This window comes from Cheilinus undulatus, linkage group 12 (genome assembly GCF_018320785.1).
Source record: "Cheilinus undulatus linkage group 12, ASM1832078v1, whole genome shotgun sequence".
Taxonomy (NCBI): domain Eukaryota; kingdom Metazoa; phylum Chordata; class Actinopteri; order Labriformes; family Labridae; genus Cheilinus; species Cheilinus undulatus.
The window spans coordinates 19777064-19795511 of record NC_054876.1 but is presented as its reverse complement, the minus strand read 5'-3'; the positions used below and the strand labels follow the sequence as shown (position 1 = coordinate 19795511).

The 18448-nt window shown below is 38.1% G+C and overlaps 1 protein-coding gene across 1 annotated transcript in view; it reads right to left on the bottom strand.

The window, feature by feature from the left end:
• Nucleotides 1-18448, bottom strand: part of abr (ABR activator of RhoGEF and GTPase) — a 237685-nt gene that overhangs the window by 196455 nt on the left and 22782 nt on the right. The gene's annotated exons all lie outside the window — the stretch shown is intronic.

The following is an 18448-nucleotide window of genomic DNA, read 5'->3' as shown; positions in this document are numbered from 1 at the left end:
TGGAAGCAGAGGATAGTTTATTTTAAGGGTAGTCAAGCAATTTTACAACTAGAGATGCAGCGATGATGAAAGTTAGGGCTGGTACTGAAATCCAAAAACACACCTGCACCAGACCATCGCGTTATGTCATGCAGAAGAGGATTATAACCTCTGAACATGGGGCACCTGCTCTAATAATTGAGTTAAACCAGCACCCCTGCACATCTTCTACTAGTCCAATGTTATAACACAAAAATGGTGCTTAGCATCATGACAGTGCAATCACAGGCATATTTCATTTGACTGCTGAATCATAGTCTTCATGTACAAAGATGAGGTGGAACTAGCCCAGAGACACATTTCGTAGCCAATGGTTTTATGTCTTTTTGTGTTTTTTGTGGGCTTCTGGTGTGTAAAATACACACCATGATCAATCAGCCCATGATCACTGCCGCTTGGCTGCCACACACAAGGACAAGGAGCCGCTGTGTTTTTGAACAGAGTCAGTCATTCATCTAGGAAGAGACTGGTGGGTTCAGATGTCATGTTTAAAGCCAGTCCTGTTCTTCTGTTCCTGTAGTCACTGGCTCTGCCCCCCTCGTCTACATGCACACACAAACACGCACAAGCACAGGCATGCTGGAAGAACATGAAAGAGACACACAGGCATGAGCAGCATGGCCACTGTGAATAGGTGGTTTGACAGAGCTGAATACTGGTACCAGCTGCCACATTGCTGCATGTACTGGTCAAATTAGAGAGGGAGCAATCTGCTCAACTTCTGATCATTATACTCAATTTAGATTAGATTTTACCACGGTTTCTCACAATTTTCAAATTTTTATGATTTGATGAGGTTGAAGTCAACTAATGAATAAATATGATTCTTTATTTCAATTCAATGATCTTCTCTAATCAAAATCACTGGCTTCCTCCATGTCTGTACCGCTTTCTTTTCCAGCTACTGGGGCCAAACAAGAGAAGGCAACCGCAGACACACCCATCTGCTGGTTAAAAAATGTAACGGCAATGTATCACTTTGTCAGATCAACTTAAATGATCCATATTTTTCCTCAATTCAAGTGTAAGTACTGTTAAATACCTAAGTGTAAGTCAAAGTACACTGTTAAAATTGTAAAGCAATGTTTATGCCACGAAAACAAGCTAGGTTTAAAGTAGGGCTGAACCATGTGCAAAAATAATCTAATTGCGATTTTTTTCCCCGGATATTGCAATTTAATATGCAATTATTATTAGATTACTTAACTTGTGAATTTTCCAACAAATTCAAGCAATAAATCAATATTATAACCTACATCAGTCAGGAACACTCATCATACATTTTACCATTTCATTGCAGAATGGATATAGACTACAGTTTTAGTTGGCAGAGAAGGCTCTGCTCTAAGATGCTACCTGGGTTAGCAGCATGCTTTGACTTTACAGGGAGCCCACGGCTAGAAACCCCCATATGGATGGACGCATAAATGACCATGTGTATTGAAAAAAAAAAGAAATTATTTCAGAAGCAATTAATCCATAGTGGCATAAATCTGAATATGAGGGTGCAAATAGCTTAAAGCTATAAAGGAGGCGGCCAGGGATGGAGGAGGCTAAGCTTGTAAAGCTGCAAAAAAAAAAAAAAGAAAAAAAAAGAATGTATTAAACTGCTATTTTTACATATTTCAAGTGTAGCACTTGCAGCAGACCATACTGCAATTTAATCTAATTTGCGATTAATTTCCCAGCCCTAGTTTAAAGCTAGGTTTTAGCACTTGGCCTGCATATGCATATGCCTGAAAGTACTGCCTCTTGATGCTGATTGGTCCTGTCACTTTCTAACCGGGCCCAAATGGTTCAGATGGGAGCTTTGCAAGATGGATGTGCCAGTGAAAAACAAGGAAACAGGCATATCCATCTGCTTTGCAAGGTTACTTACAAAACTAACTATAATGAAATAAGATTAGTGAAAAAATATCCTTAGTTTTTGTCTTTGGCATGAGCATACTGATTGGCATGTGCACCAAGCCTGGTTAGATAAAATGGCCTGATTTTATTGGTTAAGACCGGATATAAAAATAATGTTGAGTCTTGATTCAAATATGAAATTTTAGTAAATAAAATGAAAAATGAATAAGTGGACTCAAACCCACTAATTTGAATATATTTTTAAAAATTATGTTCAGAAATATTTTTAATTTTTCTAGCTCTTTTGGGCCTCTAACTAATTCTAACAAATGCTAGGGATGGGCAATCGATCTAAATTTAGATTTAATAACAATATATATCCAAACATTTGTTTGTGTTTGTCTTATTAAAAATGACAATAACATCAAATCATCATTACCCTCAATAAAACAATACGCAAAGAGACAAAACAACTGCAATTAGATACATTTTTTTGTGTTCCAGCCTTACTTTAATCTACCAAATATTATGTTCATTATATGCAATAAATAATTTGATTTTAATCTATCAAGCACATTTAGTTGCTTGATGAATACTGCTTTATAGATAAACTTGCACAGTGCTAATGATTGGTTTCAGTGAATATGTGCCTGTCAGTCTACATCTTATTCTACAACATCTGCATCAAAGTAATTACAAAGGCACATCTTAACATAGCATCTGCAATCAAACAATTATGAATATCATACTGTTTTTTTTTATTTCTCTCTGCCAGGTTTTAATGAGCACATTAGCTCATTTAGCACATTAGCTGTCCTGTTGCGTCCTGTTCCCGGAGACAGAGCTGACAGCATCACCTCTCATCACCCTCTCTCTTTATCAGCGAGTTTAGGAACAATTGCGCTGCATTGTTAGAAAAATTAGAGAGGAGCATCACGCCAGCGGCAACAAAGCCTGATATGAAACCTTCCCCTCAAAACCCTGTCAGGCCCTCAACCCCCCCCCCCCGACACCCTCAAATCAGCATGGGGGAGGAAAGATGGGAGGACTGAGAGGCAGAAAAACTTCAATTAGGGCACAAAGGCTGACAGGAGGAGAGCCCCCCTCTTCACCGCCCCACTCTCTCTGCTTCACCACCAACCACCACCCTCCACAGGCAGAGCACCGGGCCCCGAGCACCGCTCTTTGTCTGGCTGCAGAGTGCTTATGTGCCAGCTGGAGAGAACACAGACGACAGGGCAACCCCAGAGCTCGTCTAGCCAGGGGTCATATCCGTGTGTTTATGTGTGTGTTGAGGCATTTAAAGTAAGCCTGCATGTGTTAATGTATGTCAGGGTTATTAATGAATATAAATGTGTCATTATGAGGGATTGAAACCACACTGGCATGACAAAAACATTCACAATGTCAAGGTTTAGGGAGCACACACACATGCATAGCATGCGTATGCATATGGGTTCATGTAAAGGGAAAGGCAGCAAACTGAGACAGGCACCTCATCAAAAATATATCTACTGTACAGAATTACATCTCCTTTGTCTTATATCTGGGACAGTATGGTGTTGTCTCTTACAACTACACAAATACACAACCCACACAGCTATAACTCTTCCCACGTGTGCACTTTTGTTTGAGTATATGTCCTCCAAGGTTTTGGGCGGCCCACCTCCCCTTCCTAAAGACCTCATCATTCAAGGGGCAGAGGCAAACAAAGAAACCACACATGTGCCATCTACGCTTTACAATGCACGCATACAGTGCAGTGAAAAAGCACAGTGTGTCCTGATTTTTTCTTTTTTTTTTTGCATATTTGTCACTCTTAAATGTTTAAGATCATTGCAGAAATTTAATATTAGACAAAGATAACCCATGTAAATTTTTAAAAAATCCTGTTTTAAATGACTATTTTATTTCCAAACCTACCTGGTCCCATGTTAAAAAGTAACTGACCCTAACCTAAACCTAATATCTGGTTGTGCCACCCTTGGAGGTAACTACTACAAGCAAGCATTTGCAATAACTGGCAATGAGTCTTTTACATCAGTGGGGGAATTTTGACCCACTCCTCTCTGCAGAATTGTTTCAATTCAGCCACACTGCAGGGGTTTTAAGCATGAACAGTTTGTTTAAGACCATGCCACAGCATCTCAATCGGATTTAAGTCCAGACTTTGACTAGGCTGCTCCACAACCTTCATTTTGTTTTGTTTTGTTTTTTTCCATTCAGAGGTGGACTTGCTGGTGTGTTTCAGATCATTGTCCTGTTGCAAAACCCAAGTGTGCTTGAGGTTGAGGTCACTGAAGATGGCCAGACATTTCCCTTCAGGATTTTCTGGTAGAGAGCAGAATTTGTGGTTCCATCATTTAAAGGAAGTGGTACAGGTCCTGAAGCAGTAAAGCAGTCCCCAGATCATCCCACTACCACCACCATGGTAGACTGTTGGTATGATTTTATGAAATACTGTATTAGTTACACTCCAACAGGGCGCACTACTTGGGGTCTTGGGGACTTCTTGGATGAGTCGATGTTGTACTTTTAGAGTAATTTTGTTAGGTTGACCACTCCTGGGAAGGTTCACCACTGTTCCAAGTTTTCTCCCTTTGTGGATAATGGCTCTCACCTTGGTTTGCTACAGTCCCAGAGCCTTAGAAATGGCTTTGTGACCCTTTCAAGGCTGATCTATGTCAATGACTTTGTTTCGCATCTGTTCTTGAATTTCTTTAGATCACAGCATGATGTGTTGCTTTTGAGATCTTTTAGCCAACTTCACGTTTTCAGACAGGTTCTGTTTTGTGATTTCCTGATTCAACAAGTCAGGTTGTTACTGGTGAAATTGAACTCAGCTTTAAAAAAGTGGTTATTCCCAGTTAATTTATTATTCAAAAAGGGAAGGGGGCAATTACTTTTCCATGAGGTAGGTTTGGATGGCTTTTTCCCCTTAATAAATGAAATCATTTAAAAACTGCATTTCTCTCATATTAAAATTTGTTTGATCTGAAACATTTAAGTGTGACAAATGTGTAAAAAAAAGAAATCAAGAAATGGGTAATTATTCCCAGCACTGTATATGTCATATTCAAACACACAAAGCAGCATGTTGGTCTTCCTGGAGCGTCACAAACGAACATTTATCAAATATTAATAAGCAGTCAAGCTGTGTAGTAAAAAGAGCCATTACTAACTGTCTCTGTGCAATTCCATGTAACACACACAGTCAGACAAACACAACACAAACAGCTAGGAAGGTTGCAGGTAAGAGCAGCTGAAGTATCCGTCTAGTTGCAAATGTGGGGGGTGGGGAGTCTGGCTCTTTCTATCATAACAACAACAAAGCTCAACACATCAGTGATGGTTCATTCTCTGTAAAGGTCAACGCTCGGCAACAGACGTCTACTGTGAGAGCCTGTGTTGGAATAAAGGCCAAGCAGCTGAACTGAGAGGCAGGGTTGGATATAGACTTCAGGCAATCATCATTTTAAATATCTCTGAATAAAAACAGTTTTTTTCCAAGGTAAGACACAGCAATGTGACAGATCACTTGCAAGCCTGGTGCAGTCAGGTTTTTAAGGCATGCAATATGTTTTTTATTGGTGATTTTCAGAGTGGATGTCAGTAGGTGTTGTACTTTTGCACCAGTCTTTCAGAGTGTCACACAGTGCACCACTTTCACCATCCTTTCCTCAGCGTCTGACTGAGAGCAGACGCCTGTAGGACTGTTATTCATTTTTGATTCACTGCACAAAGTTTAATAGGTTCTTAATTCTTTAATGTATTTTAGACCAAACGTTGTTGTGCACCTACATACAGCATCCATGGAAGGATGGGGCTGTCTCTTCTCACATATATTGGTAGGGCTAACAGAAGGACAGGAAAAGGCTCACATGAAATAAAAAAAGAAACTTGTCTGAGCCTCTGAAAAATAAGAAAAACGACCTTTTCAGATCACTACCAATGCAAAGCATCTTGGATAGTGTGGGGTGTATTAGTGCCCATGGCGTGGGTAACTTCCACATCTGTAAAGGCATCATTGATTCTGAGAGGTGCATACAGGTTTTGGAGCAAACATGCTTCCATCAAGATGATGTCTTACCCAGGGTAGTCCTGGCTCGTTTCAGTAAGACAATGCCAAGCCAAATTCTGCATGACCTACAACAGCACGGCTTCACAGTAAAAGAGTGTGGGTACAAGACCTGTCTCGCGTTGAAAATGTATGGTGCATTATCGAGCATAAAATACGACTTTACCATATGCTGTTGAGCAGCTTAAAATGTACATCAGCAGGCAGGAATGGGAAAATATTCCACTTTCATTACTTCAACAATTACTGCCTTCAGTCTCCAGATGCTTACAGAGTATTGTTAGAAGGAAAGCTGATGCAACACAGTGGTAAACATGCTTCTGTCCCAGCTTTTTTTGGAACATGTTGCAGGCATTCACTGAAGCAATACAGTTTATCAGTTTGATCATCTTGTCTTTGTGCTGTATTTCACTGATTGTAAGTTGAAAAGGATTTGCAAATCAATTTTTTCTATTGTATTCACATTTACATAACATCCCAATGTTTTTGGAATTGTTGTTTGTATTTGATATCTGATGTTTAAATGCTCAAAATGGTACATTATATATTACATGATCAGTAGTATCAAAAGAAGCGGCTTTTCAGTACTGGTGTTATTTACATTTTTAACGCCCTATATTGGGTGCCAAGGGCTTGTACTTGCGTTGTTGTGATATCAAAGGTATCACATTATTTGACTTCTACTAGAACTTATATCAAACATTAAGAATCCAGCAGATTTAAAAAACCCACATGGGTGTAACAAAACCAAATGGACAATGGATTACAGCCACCAAAGCCAGAAAGTCAGACTACAACAGAAAAAGGGCAAAAATCAATCGATGCTTTTGATCATGCATGTCGTTCCACTGTGAGCAACAGTGTTCTGCATGACGCCCAAAGGCCCTTTTAGGATTTACAAAGTCAGGCTTAGAAGTCTCCAAAAGAAGACTGATAATTTACTGCACTGCTTCTACTGAAAAACCCTTTCACAAGCTTTATTTTGAAGGTGATTAAATACTTATTTTATACATTTAAGACCAAGGTTTGAAATGTTTTACTGGAAGAATCAATAAAAGAAAAAATAGACTTCTCAAGCAAAAATGTGGCAAGCTATTTTCTTGTAATTCCAAGACATAAAGAAGATTCTGGAAGGAGATAGTGGCTGTCACTGGACCACTGTAAGCGTGTGTATGTATAATTAGGCAGCATAGTGGCACACCAGCCAATCAAAGTGCCACCCACCATCTTCCCCCCAGCCCCCTCTGTTCTACCCAGATACCCCTGACCCACCCTCCTTACTGAACCAGCCCCACCCTCATCTACCCCACTTTGCCAACATTTTAACCCAGGCCTGGGGGGTGATTGTGGTGCAGGGGGGTGGTCTGTTGATTGCACTAATTTTCCAGTCCCCATCTCGCTTTATCTCTAGGGGACACCAAGTACAGAGCAGAGACAGGGGGTACACCCTGTTTGAAACTGAAATGGCTAAATGAGAATAACTAAACTGGAAATGTTACAAACCTCATCTGCCCTTTTAACCCATCTGCTGGTGCACAAACACCCCTCTGCTATGTTTTAGGCTTATACTGTGTAAGAGTATGAGAGGGAGTGGGTCTTCACACACCGTGTCGGACAGCTGTGTTTCCATATGAGTGGCTCCAAAAAGCCTAATGAAGCACTGGAGCAAACCACAGTTCACAGAAATACAAATTATTTAGGTTCAATGAAATTAGTCCTGGCAAAAAGAGAAGGATTAAAAAAACACTGGAGGGACAAATGAATATTTGCAGCTATCTCACAAGGAAAAAAATAAATTGGGTGTTTTCTTTCAGAAGACTTTAAGACATTTTCAAGGCAGAACTAGAAGGAAAATTTCATCACAAAGTCTATGATTTTCTAATAACAACAGCCTTTCCATGCTCTACTCCCCCTCTAATAACTGATCTCTACTGCGGTATTTGCATGGCTCTGATTATGTGCAGGATTCTATAGAGATGGGTGGTGATAGTCTTTCACTGTATGTTTTTCAGACTCCTCCCTTTGTTTTGGGGGTTGGGATGGCAGCAGGGACGAGTGATGACTATGCATTATTAAAAAGCCCGGAGTGCACTCGTGATGATGAGCGTCTGCTTGTTAAAAGGGGGAAGCCTGAAATCATCTAGGGCATTTTCTTTTGATTGTTTGTGATTGCCTTCAAGTTCCTTTGTTTCTTTTGGGTTATGATGTAAAAGGCCCAGTGGGGTTTGTCTCTCTCTTAACTGAACTAATAAGACATTTGTCAGTCCTCTTTGTGATTGTCATAATCAGTAAAATTCTTTAACAGTAATCCTTCCTCTTTTAAGTGTGAAAAACTTATTTAGATGCTGATCCAGCATCATTTTCTGGTCATGACTCAACTGAATCTAACTGCTGGGGCCTCATATTGAACTTTTACTTTAAAAATATTGTTTTCTTAACAGATTACACTGACAGTTTGAGTGACTGTCTTGCACGATATCAGTTGTCAAAGAACCACTGTATTGTAAAATTATCATTATCACAGGCCATATTCCATTAACATGACATGCCAGATAGTCTGTTTCACATGTATGTGGCATGGGATATATTTCACATCCATACAGGCAACAGACCATGGACTGTGTTTGGAAGGGCAGAACCTAAAGGGTGATAGACAGTCAGGTAGCCATTGTCATACATCCTCTCTACCAAGAAGCACTATCAGTAGTCAAATTATTTCACATCAGATTAAACACAAAATACAGTTCTGTTCAGCCAACTAGTCTAAAGGCAAGTTAACTTCACACACTAACAATGCAAAGTTCATTTACAGAATGTGGCTAACAATAGCAGTGCTAGCACCACCAGCCTTCAGTCATCTTTGCAGGTTGACATCAAACAATCCTGCGCTGAATGCCGTCACTCATTGTGAGGATAATCTGACAGCCTCTGGACAGCTTTATCTCCATTTCTAAATCAAAACAGTGCTAAAACAATCCGTGTCCACAAGATGCCATTGTAGCTATCAGTAGGGCTGGGAAATAAATTGCAAATTAGATTAAATCGAAATATGGCCTGCTGCAATTTACAAATCACAAAAGTCGCAATATTTCTTTACTTGAAATGTGTCAGAATACTAGTTTCATACTTTTTTTGCAGCAGAGATTTTAAGTACATTATGCAAATACTTTGTTTTTTTGTTTTTTTGATAAAAGCTAATGAATACGTCCTATTTAAAATGAGATTGAAATAAAAATGACCATCCTCTTAAATAGAGCAATTGCTATCAAACTTGAAATATGAGCCAAAATAATCACAATCAGATAATTGTTTAAAATTGTTTTCCCCCAATAGATTACTATCCAACATGGTTTAGATTATTATATAGAATAATTTATTTCTTGTCTTTATTGAAAAAATATGTAAGATGAGGAACCTAAAATTAATCACAACTTAAATCGCAATACTGCGGAAAAAAAATGCAATTAGATTATTTTTGCAAATCGTTCAGCCCTAGCTATCAGTTAGCAGTTGTTTATAATGAATTAACAAGCAAGGACTCTGGCAGCAAGGCAACAGTCCTTAGGAAAAAGTAACTGATAGTGGGAAGCTGCATTACTGTTAAGATGGAGCAATTAACCAGGATTATGGGCCTGAAATGATAAAAAAAAAAAAAATTGTTTAACCGACTTGGAACCCTTGTTGTGAATAGAAAGGGAAACGACTTTAACCTTTCATCACCTACATTCAATACATTCCTTTAAAAAGATCTTAATCATATGATAAAAAACAATGAGAAATTATAGTTTTGATTTAAAATGTCCCTACGTCTAATGCCAAAAAAGTACGTTATATTCTACAGTTAGAGCTGCATAAATATAGTGGTACCTCTATGCCCTTTTATACAAATTAACACAAGATCCTTGTGTCTGTTTGAATTTCTGTTGTTTCTCATATTAAAGTAAATACTGCCACTGCTGGTGAGTTAAGGATGGGTTAACAGGACCCCACAGCAGCAGCTGGGTGAGGTTTTCTGCATAATCAATAATATTTGACATTTAGTTTTCATGAACAAGCTTACAAACGTCACCAAAACCTTATTTCTATTAGTGGCACTTTTCTGCATTTTCCTTATATTTGTTTGTTTGTCAACCGTTTTTTAACCCTTCACTCTCTGTGTTGTAATATTTTGGACTTCAGAGTCTGTAAACATAACTGCATACAGAAAAAGGGTCTATTATTTATAGCTATATGACAGTATCCTGTTAAGCACCAATGTAATGCTGTAATTGAATGATCAGAATCAAGACAAGCTAAGTCATGTTATAATAGAATTACATTGTTCTTTATTTGACGTTAATTGTTAACACTTCCCCATAATTTAGCTCTCAGTGTTAAGTGGTCCTGTGTGATTGACAAAGCATGTGTGGGTGTGTGGGTGGTTGTGTGTGTGTATCACAGCATGTGCTTTGGCAGGGGGAGAGCTCCTCTCACCTCGTTTGCCCTGAGTCTCCCCCTGTAACTCCTTCAACATCCAATTATGTGGAACGACCCCGGCTAGTCGACCACTGCCACATATCTGTGTGTGCCTGTCTACTGATTCTAAATTAAACCAACCACTGATTTATGATAAGATAGAGCTGCTTCAGTACAATTCTGAGCTGGGTTGACAGAGCAGGGGACAAAGAGATCCAGGAGCCTGTGTGGATATGTGTGTCTGTGTGTGAAAGGGTGTGGGTTTATGAATGAGGGTGAGAGAGAAAGAGAGGGAGAGAGAGTATTCATCCTATGCCAGCTGAATTCACTTTGATCTATTGAGGTCAATGTGGAAATCATCTGAATCATGCTGTGATTGGACAGACACCAGATAAGCAGAACTGCCCCTCCGACACACACAGACATAAACACACAAAAGTGCACACACACACTATAAAACACCTCATGTCTTATTTACAGTGTTTTCTCATTACTGCTGTTTGTTTCTTGTTTACAGTCGAGCTGACTTTTTATTCTTTCAGCTCCTCCTAGAATTTGAAAACCAACGCAGAGGAGAGATATAGGTACTCCATAACAAAACAGTGTATGCACATTTGTACACAGCTGCATGTTTGTGTTTACGTTTACATAAAAACATCCAGCAAACACATTTGTTTCTGAGCTTACTAATTTCTTCAATCAACGGCTCATAGACTGAAAGCCACTATAAGGCTAGAGAAGTACACAAACACATAGACACACCTCAGTGTTGAGGTGGACAGAGAGCACAGCAGAAGATGTCCACATAAAGTACTAGTGCACTCTAGTGTTTCATCCCTGTCAACACACCTAAAGATGCTCAAGAGAAGAAACTGAGGAGTGAACCACATGATGTAAATCTCATACAGGATGACAGGATGTCTAAGACTTCACTATCAAAAGTAAAATTGATTGCATGTGAGTAACCTACTTGTCCCACAAATTCTCCTGCAAAAATAAAACCAAAGCTATGACAACAGAATTTTATCTTCAATATGATATTTATTTACTGGCTAAGTTTGCTTGCAACAAGGAATACGCCTCCAGTTAGCATCACTCTCAGTAATAAAACCTTAATATAAACATAAAACTGAAACAATGATAAACAATTTTAACCCTTTAAAGCCTAAATACACAAATTATAGCCAGAAAATTCTCATTTTTTGGAACTGAAATGTTTATTTCACTTTCTACTGAAATCCAAAAAATCCAAATTTCCATAAAATTTAACATATATATTTTTTGTATCTCATTTGATTCATTAGGTGTTTTTGGTAACTGATAATCCACTTGAGGGCATTTTTATCATTTATCAGATTGTATTCAAAATTTTATTTTAGCAATTTATTGATCATATTGGTTAGACAGAGGTATCATAAAAGAATGTATCAAATATGATACAACAGGCTTTAAGGGTTAAATCAAAATATGTACAAGCTTGTGTTAAGATATTATAACCAATGAATACAAGTTGGTGTGCATTAACGGTATGGTGCCAGGATGCTGAATATCAGAAAGTATCAAAATATTGAATAGTGTGGCAGATTTACATTGGATGGATATGATACTTCATTAATTAGAGTAAATGTGCATATGGGTCAGGATCTGTTACCACAGTGAGTTTTCTTTACGTATTAGAAAAAACAGTATTAATGTGTTTTTTTATGATAAAAATAGGAAAAGAAACTCCTTTACAGTCTAAACTGCACAAATACACTGGCTACATATCAGTAAAAGTACACTGCAAAGGTATACGTGCAATCTAGACCAACTGCTCTCAACTGGTCTAGCCTCCAGACCCAGTCCCACATCTTCAATGTAAATTTAGGACCCATATTACTGAACATTTTCAAGCACTCAAATCAATTTTCAGTACAATTTTCAACCTAGATGGCAGTGTATACAAATCCTCTAAAATGCATTCTTTTAGACTTTTGAGATCTGAAATAAAGCAAAAATGTGCAACCCAAGTTGTAGTCCTATAAGGCTCATTATTTTTTTCAGACACTGAGGAGTATCTAATCAGTGGTTAAACACTCAACAGCATTGCATAAGAAGAAAAAGAAAATTCAGACATGCTTTGCCACACTTTTTTTTCCAAGCAAACGTCTGCAATGATGAAAATGACCCCTGAATTTTGAGGTCCTAACTCACCAGTGGAGAGACACTGATCTAAACAGTGTGCAGGAGTTCGCCTCTAAAAGCATTCACTCCTCTCCAAAGCACCTCTCTTATCAAATACAGAGGGGTTTAAAAGTATTGTCATTCAAAACTATTGTTCATTTAAATAATGTAGAACAAGAGTGTAGAAACAGGGTATCAAAAAGTATTGGAAAAGGTGAAATTTTCACAACCTTTAAACAACAATAGAATACAAGGAATAATTTCCTGTTTGCATTTCACTTAAAAACAAGACGTATTTCAAAGATTGTGTCTGTTCTGGTCCTAAAACCATTTGAAACACAAACAGCTATAAGTTCCATAACACTGATTTGCTACTGATAGCAGCACATTATAGTGGTACTACAGGTTACAGTCTAACCTGCAGTAAATAAAGTTGAAAGAATCAACATAAAAACATCATCAGGAGACTAGAGCAGCACAGGACCAAGGTTTACACAGTAAGGTGAAAATCCAGCATATGCTCCAATACCTGACCTTAAAGGTATTACATACCCTATCATGCATTGAAAAACACATTTTTTTTTCACTTTTTTCTGACTTTCCCAAGGCCAAACCCCCTTGTAAAGATGGTTGTGTGTTAGAAAAGAATGTCCCATGCAAAATCTGAGGAATGACCTCACTATGACATCATCAGGGTTTTTTTTCACTTGGAGTGGTCCTGTGACTGCAGAAAGCTCAACAGCTGGCACTCCTCACTACGCTCCTGGTTACTGGCACAGTAACAGTATATTGGGCCCTAAGCACTGCCATGATATTATTAACCTTAACTCAACAATGTGCAGGATTCATCACACTAACAGAACAGGACTGCTCCATTACAGTAAAAATCATTATTATGATTACTTTGATTGATACTGAGATCACAATTATTAAACACTATTACCTGCTGATTGTAGATACATCATGTGCATTTATTGAACTTAAACACTGCAAAGACACTTGGAAAAACAAGCAATAAATAGATAACTAAAAATAGATTAACTATCATTTTCAGTAATCATCTAATCTCAATTACCTTATTTTCATTATCATAGCTAGCAAAAAACAAACCTGAAATTGAAACTCAATTAATTACCCAGCACTAGGGCTGGGTTTTGCAGCAGCTGCTCTGCACATGTTAGCCACACTAAAGCACATCTGTGAGCTGCTGTACTAGAAACACTTAAGCAGCACTAAATGAAAGCAAATCCATCAATACAAGAAGGTCATTGTTACTTATGCCCACATGAGGGTGCTGTTTCCATCTCTACACCATCGCAGAAACCCACAGGATCCCCTCCAGACAGGGTGAGGTCTCCCTGCCAATATGTCATCCAAATGCTTGAACCAGTCGTTTTTTTCCAATAGGAAATTCTATTTTAAAGGCATGTGATACTGACATGGGTGATAAACTGAAGATAATTTCCCAAGAGTGTTATCTGCTTGTGGTAAGTTTTAAAGCCCAGGTTTAAGTCTAAAAGCACAATAAGGACACAAGATTCAGCTTCAGTTTCTGTTATTAACATTAGTGATGTAAGTGGTAATAAAAAACTAAACTAGTACATCAATACATGAAGTTAGCTGGGGTGATAATGTTTGGTTTGAACAAGGGCTGGGCAATTAATCACAAATTAGATTAAATCGCAACATGGCCTGTTGCAATCTACAAAAATTGCGATGAGATTATTTTTGAAAATCGTACAGCCCTAGTTTGAACTTCAGTAGATCATCTTGATCATGTCTGCATGCCTAAATGCATTGGTTGCTACCATATGACTGATTGACTGATAAGATACTTTCTTTCATGTAAAGTTTAACAGGTGTACCTTATGAAGTGGCCAATGAGTACTGTCATATCTCCATGTCGCAGTCATTGCTATGTCAGGGAAAGTTGTGAGTTATATAACAAACACATAATATATCATATTAGTGGCAGTAGCTGTAGTAACAGAGGTACATTTCTTACTGTTATTACTAATATATCAACTATGGGTTGCTGTTGTTATCTTAACAGCTGAAATAATTATAGATTGTAGTTTATCCTCTTCTTTCTCCTTGCCTTTCTATGCCTTATAACCAGGGGTGGAAAGTAACTAATAACATTTACTCAAATTGTCATACTTGATGATTGTTCCTTTTGTGTACTTGTACTTTTTGAGTACATTTTGACATCAGTAAATTTACTTCTACATAAGTTTAACCAAAGTTAAGGTACTTTTCTTTGAGGAAAATACTCTTTTTTCACCTCTGTTGACTACACAGTAGCATATAGGGAAAGCATGGTTCCACATCCTATTCCAACACAGATATTGTACACAGCAAAAACTAGAGCGTTGACATCTCAGGGTCAAATATTTAGTAGCTCTTGATTTTAGCTCCCAGTGTTACAGGAGTTACTTCACAGTGTTGATATACCAGTTTTAGTTCAACTCTGTAACGTCTGCCATATAAAATCTGAGGTATTTATGGGCGGAGTTCCCCATCATGCCTTGGTCAAAATGTTTAGCTGTGTTCTATACGTGCTTAATGGCATTTAGATGTTTCCTGTTGAACAGTGATCCATGCCGGGGTTCTTTTGCTCATGTTTCTGGTGGATTGTTATTGTTTTTGTGAGACATACTTGCACCATGTGTGAAGTTATCCACTGAACTTGATGTCTCCCTGTAGTTTTGGGTGCTTCTAAAGGACGCATAGTGCATTAGTATGCAGTTCCCACCATAAGGTTGACTCTCTGCTTTGTTTTTGCCAGAGACCCACCGTGCCACAGATTTTGAAGAGCTACGGCAACTCTGTCATTTTGTAAACTAGTTAAGATTTTCAAAAGTGTAGTTTAAATACATGTGTTGAGTAATATAGATACTTTTAAAGTACTAAATTTAACTTTATACGAGTTAAATAAGCTGTCAATTTTACAGTGTCTTACTTTATTATAGAGGTGTGATTTTACCTGAACAACCTCGTTGATATCTATTCTCTGATTCTCACCAATTAGGAAATATACAGCTGAAGACATGAGAAATTGTATTCATCCATTATATCCTCTATATAATGATCCAAATCACCAAAAATATGTGCTGTTTTAGACAGAATCATGGCAGGATCAGTGTGGCCTTACATGAAATTGTGTGTTAAAGAGCACAGGTCTATTTGGCATGCAGGACAGAGAACTACTATGATATAATTCCAACAACAAACAGTGTGTGGTTCTACAAGGAGTGCAATACTGTGCAATCAAATTAATGCTAATAGGAAGAACATAACTTCTTATAGGAATGATTTTCAATTAAGTATAATGCTTCTTCTATACTTTTAACCCTCAACCTGCAGGCTCAGTGGAGCTACTGTTTCCACATGAGATCCTCACTATGACACTTAACACCACATGAGGAGCTCATGTGCCCTGAAATTCAAACTCTTCTTTCCTTTCAGATAACCAGTAACCAGCCTTTCCCATCCAGACATCATACTGCATGAACTATAATTATGTTATCAAGTTTCTATCACAATTGGTTTCTATTATGCAATTCAAAAGTTTATTTGTACATCTGCTGCTAATACAAGTAAGAGGAACTGAAAGTGATGATTGCAGCAAAGGATGTTCAACTTAAAACAAAGCATACGGGGATAAAGAAGTGAGTAAATCTTTATGTTGTAAGTACAGGTGTTTAAAAAACCACAATACTTCAGACCAGTGTTTCATTAACTCCCCTGAGTCTTTTAAACAATAAAAATAGCTTTCTCGAGAATGACACAGACGGGAAGAAGTGACAGAGTCTGGCAGGAAATTATGTCTGTAGAGCTGGGAGAGAATGAGAGTGTGTTCAGGCTAAAAAGAAAGTCACTTCATGAGAACACTCCTGCTGGGAAAGCTATTAAAGCTTTAAGTCTGAGCCAAGCCGTTTTAATAGAGGTGATGGTCCAGAGGCACCCAGGACAACGCCACCACGACGCTGGAACACAGCTGCACAGCTGTCACAAGATCCAAAGTGGAATATTTAGGGACAAGAAAAGAACAAAAATGCAATCACATTATGCTTAGTTGACATTTACAACACAGTGTCATCATCTATACAGCACAGTGCACCTGGAAGTTTTTTCACAGTACTTTACTTTTTCCACATTTTGTTATGTTACTCCAAAATGGATTAAATTAATTTTTACCTCAAAATTCTACACACAATACCCCTTAATGACAATGTGAAAAAATTTTGTTTGGTATTTATTAAAGAAAAAAAACCCATGTACATAAGCTGTGAATACTTTCCGGATGCACTGTAGGTTGAGGTTTTACGGGTTTTGATATTGTATACTGTGTTACTGCTGTATTCCTCAAAACGCACATGATCAAACAACCATTAGCCTAAACCAATCTGTGGTTTGGCCTGTTTGAAGCCTCGGGAACTTGTTGTTCACATCAGTCTAAGTTAAATCATATGAAGCAGCTGAATTACAGTTGACATCATGTTGTCAGTGTAGACCAGTCTGAATCAGCAAATGTTGACCACTGTTGCACAACTTCAACTCCCTATTGATCACATCCAGCTGTTTTCTGTAACCAGTGACAGACTGAACATGCTGCCAGAGGAAACAGTCGACATGTTTCTCAATAACGCCTCCCAACCATTTAGATGACCTATTATTTCTGATGTAGAACCACAAGCACCGACAGGTTTAAGTTTGTACAGTCAAGCATCGCACTGATTACTATTTAATTACATAGCTCTCAACCCTTATTAATAGACTGAATTAAGTTTTTAGACTTTGAAAATAAAAACCTAATGTAAGATGTTTGATGCATTAATAAAGGAATGACTGACATATTTGTAAAAAGTACATTTTTAAGGGCCATCATTTGGATTCAAGACTTCACCTTAATCTGACTATGTTATTGCAGATGGAACAAGTCTATTTTATTTCACTTTTTACTTCTTAATCTCCCTTTCTGTTGTAACTATATGCCCATGTTTTAAATGCCTCTGTACTGGCAGTAGCACAGGCTGGGTGCATGGCCGCATTCAAACAGTTTGATTTTCAGAGCTTTCAGACTGCCCACATGAGCATCACATGTCATGTGCCTAATATATATGGGCCTCATATATTTGAGAATTGATGGCTGTTTCAGTCTAGGTGCCTGGCTGCACAACAGCTGCGTCATAGCTCAATTTTTATTTCAACTTGCATGTAAAGTCAGGGCTTTCAGGCCGCCTGCTTGAGTTTGCTGACTAGCTAATATCCATTTTGGACTGTGTTCATGTTGACTTTGTGATCGCTGTGGCAAATGTTTTATACAAAGCACACAGGTGTTATATTTTGGCTGGGTCTCCCTGCTGTCACAGTCCTTCCTATCTTTATAAGTTTAACCTTAATAAACTCAACACAAGTGGCTTGATTTATTATATATCTTAGCTGTGAAAAGGCAGAGTAAAAGCATTCTGTACAAACAAGTTTCTCCACAGAATTATCAAACTGTTTTTTTATTTTGAATTGCACAAATCAGAAGTGTATTTGTGCTGCTGATTTTGCCTGCGACATTCTATCGATGTGCACACACATACAATATCTGTTAGACCAAGGTAAATATGGCTCTTGATTTATTATTTTCCAGTCTATTTCTGCATATGGACATGTGTGGATCATGTTGAAAACAGGCAAGCCTCCGGACTCTAGATTCTTAGTGGATGAGACACACATCTCAGATGCATGGCATGGCATTAATGCAGTCAGTCTGAAAGTCAGAACTTACTATGAAGCACACCAAAATTTGAAAAAATGAGCCATGATGTAGCCATTATGCAGCTGTCACATACCCAGTCTGAAATGGCTGAA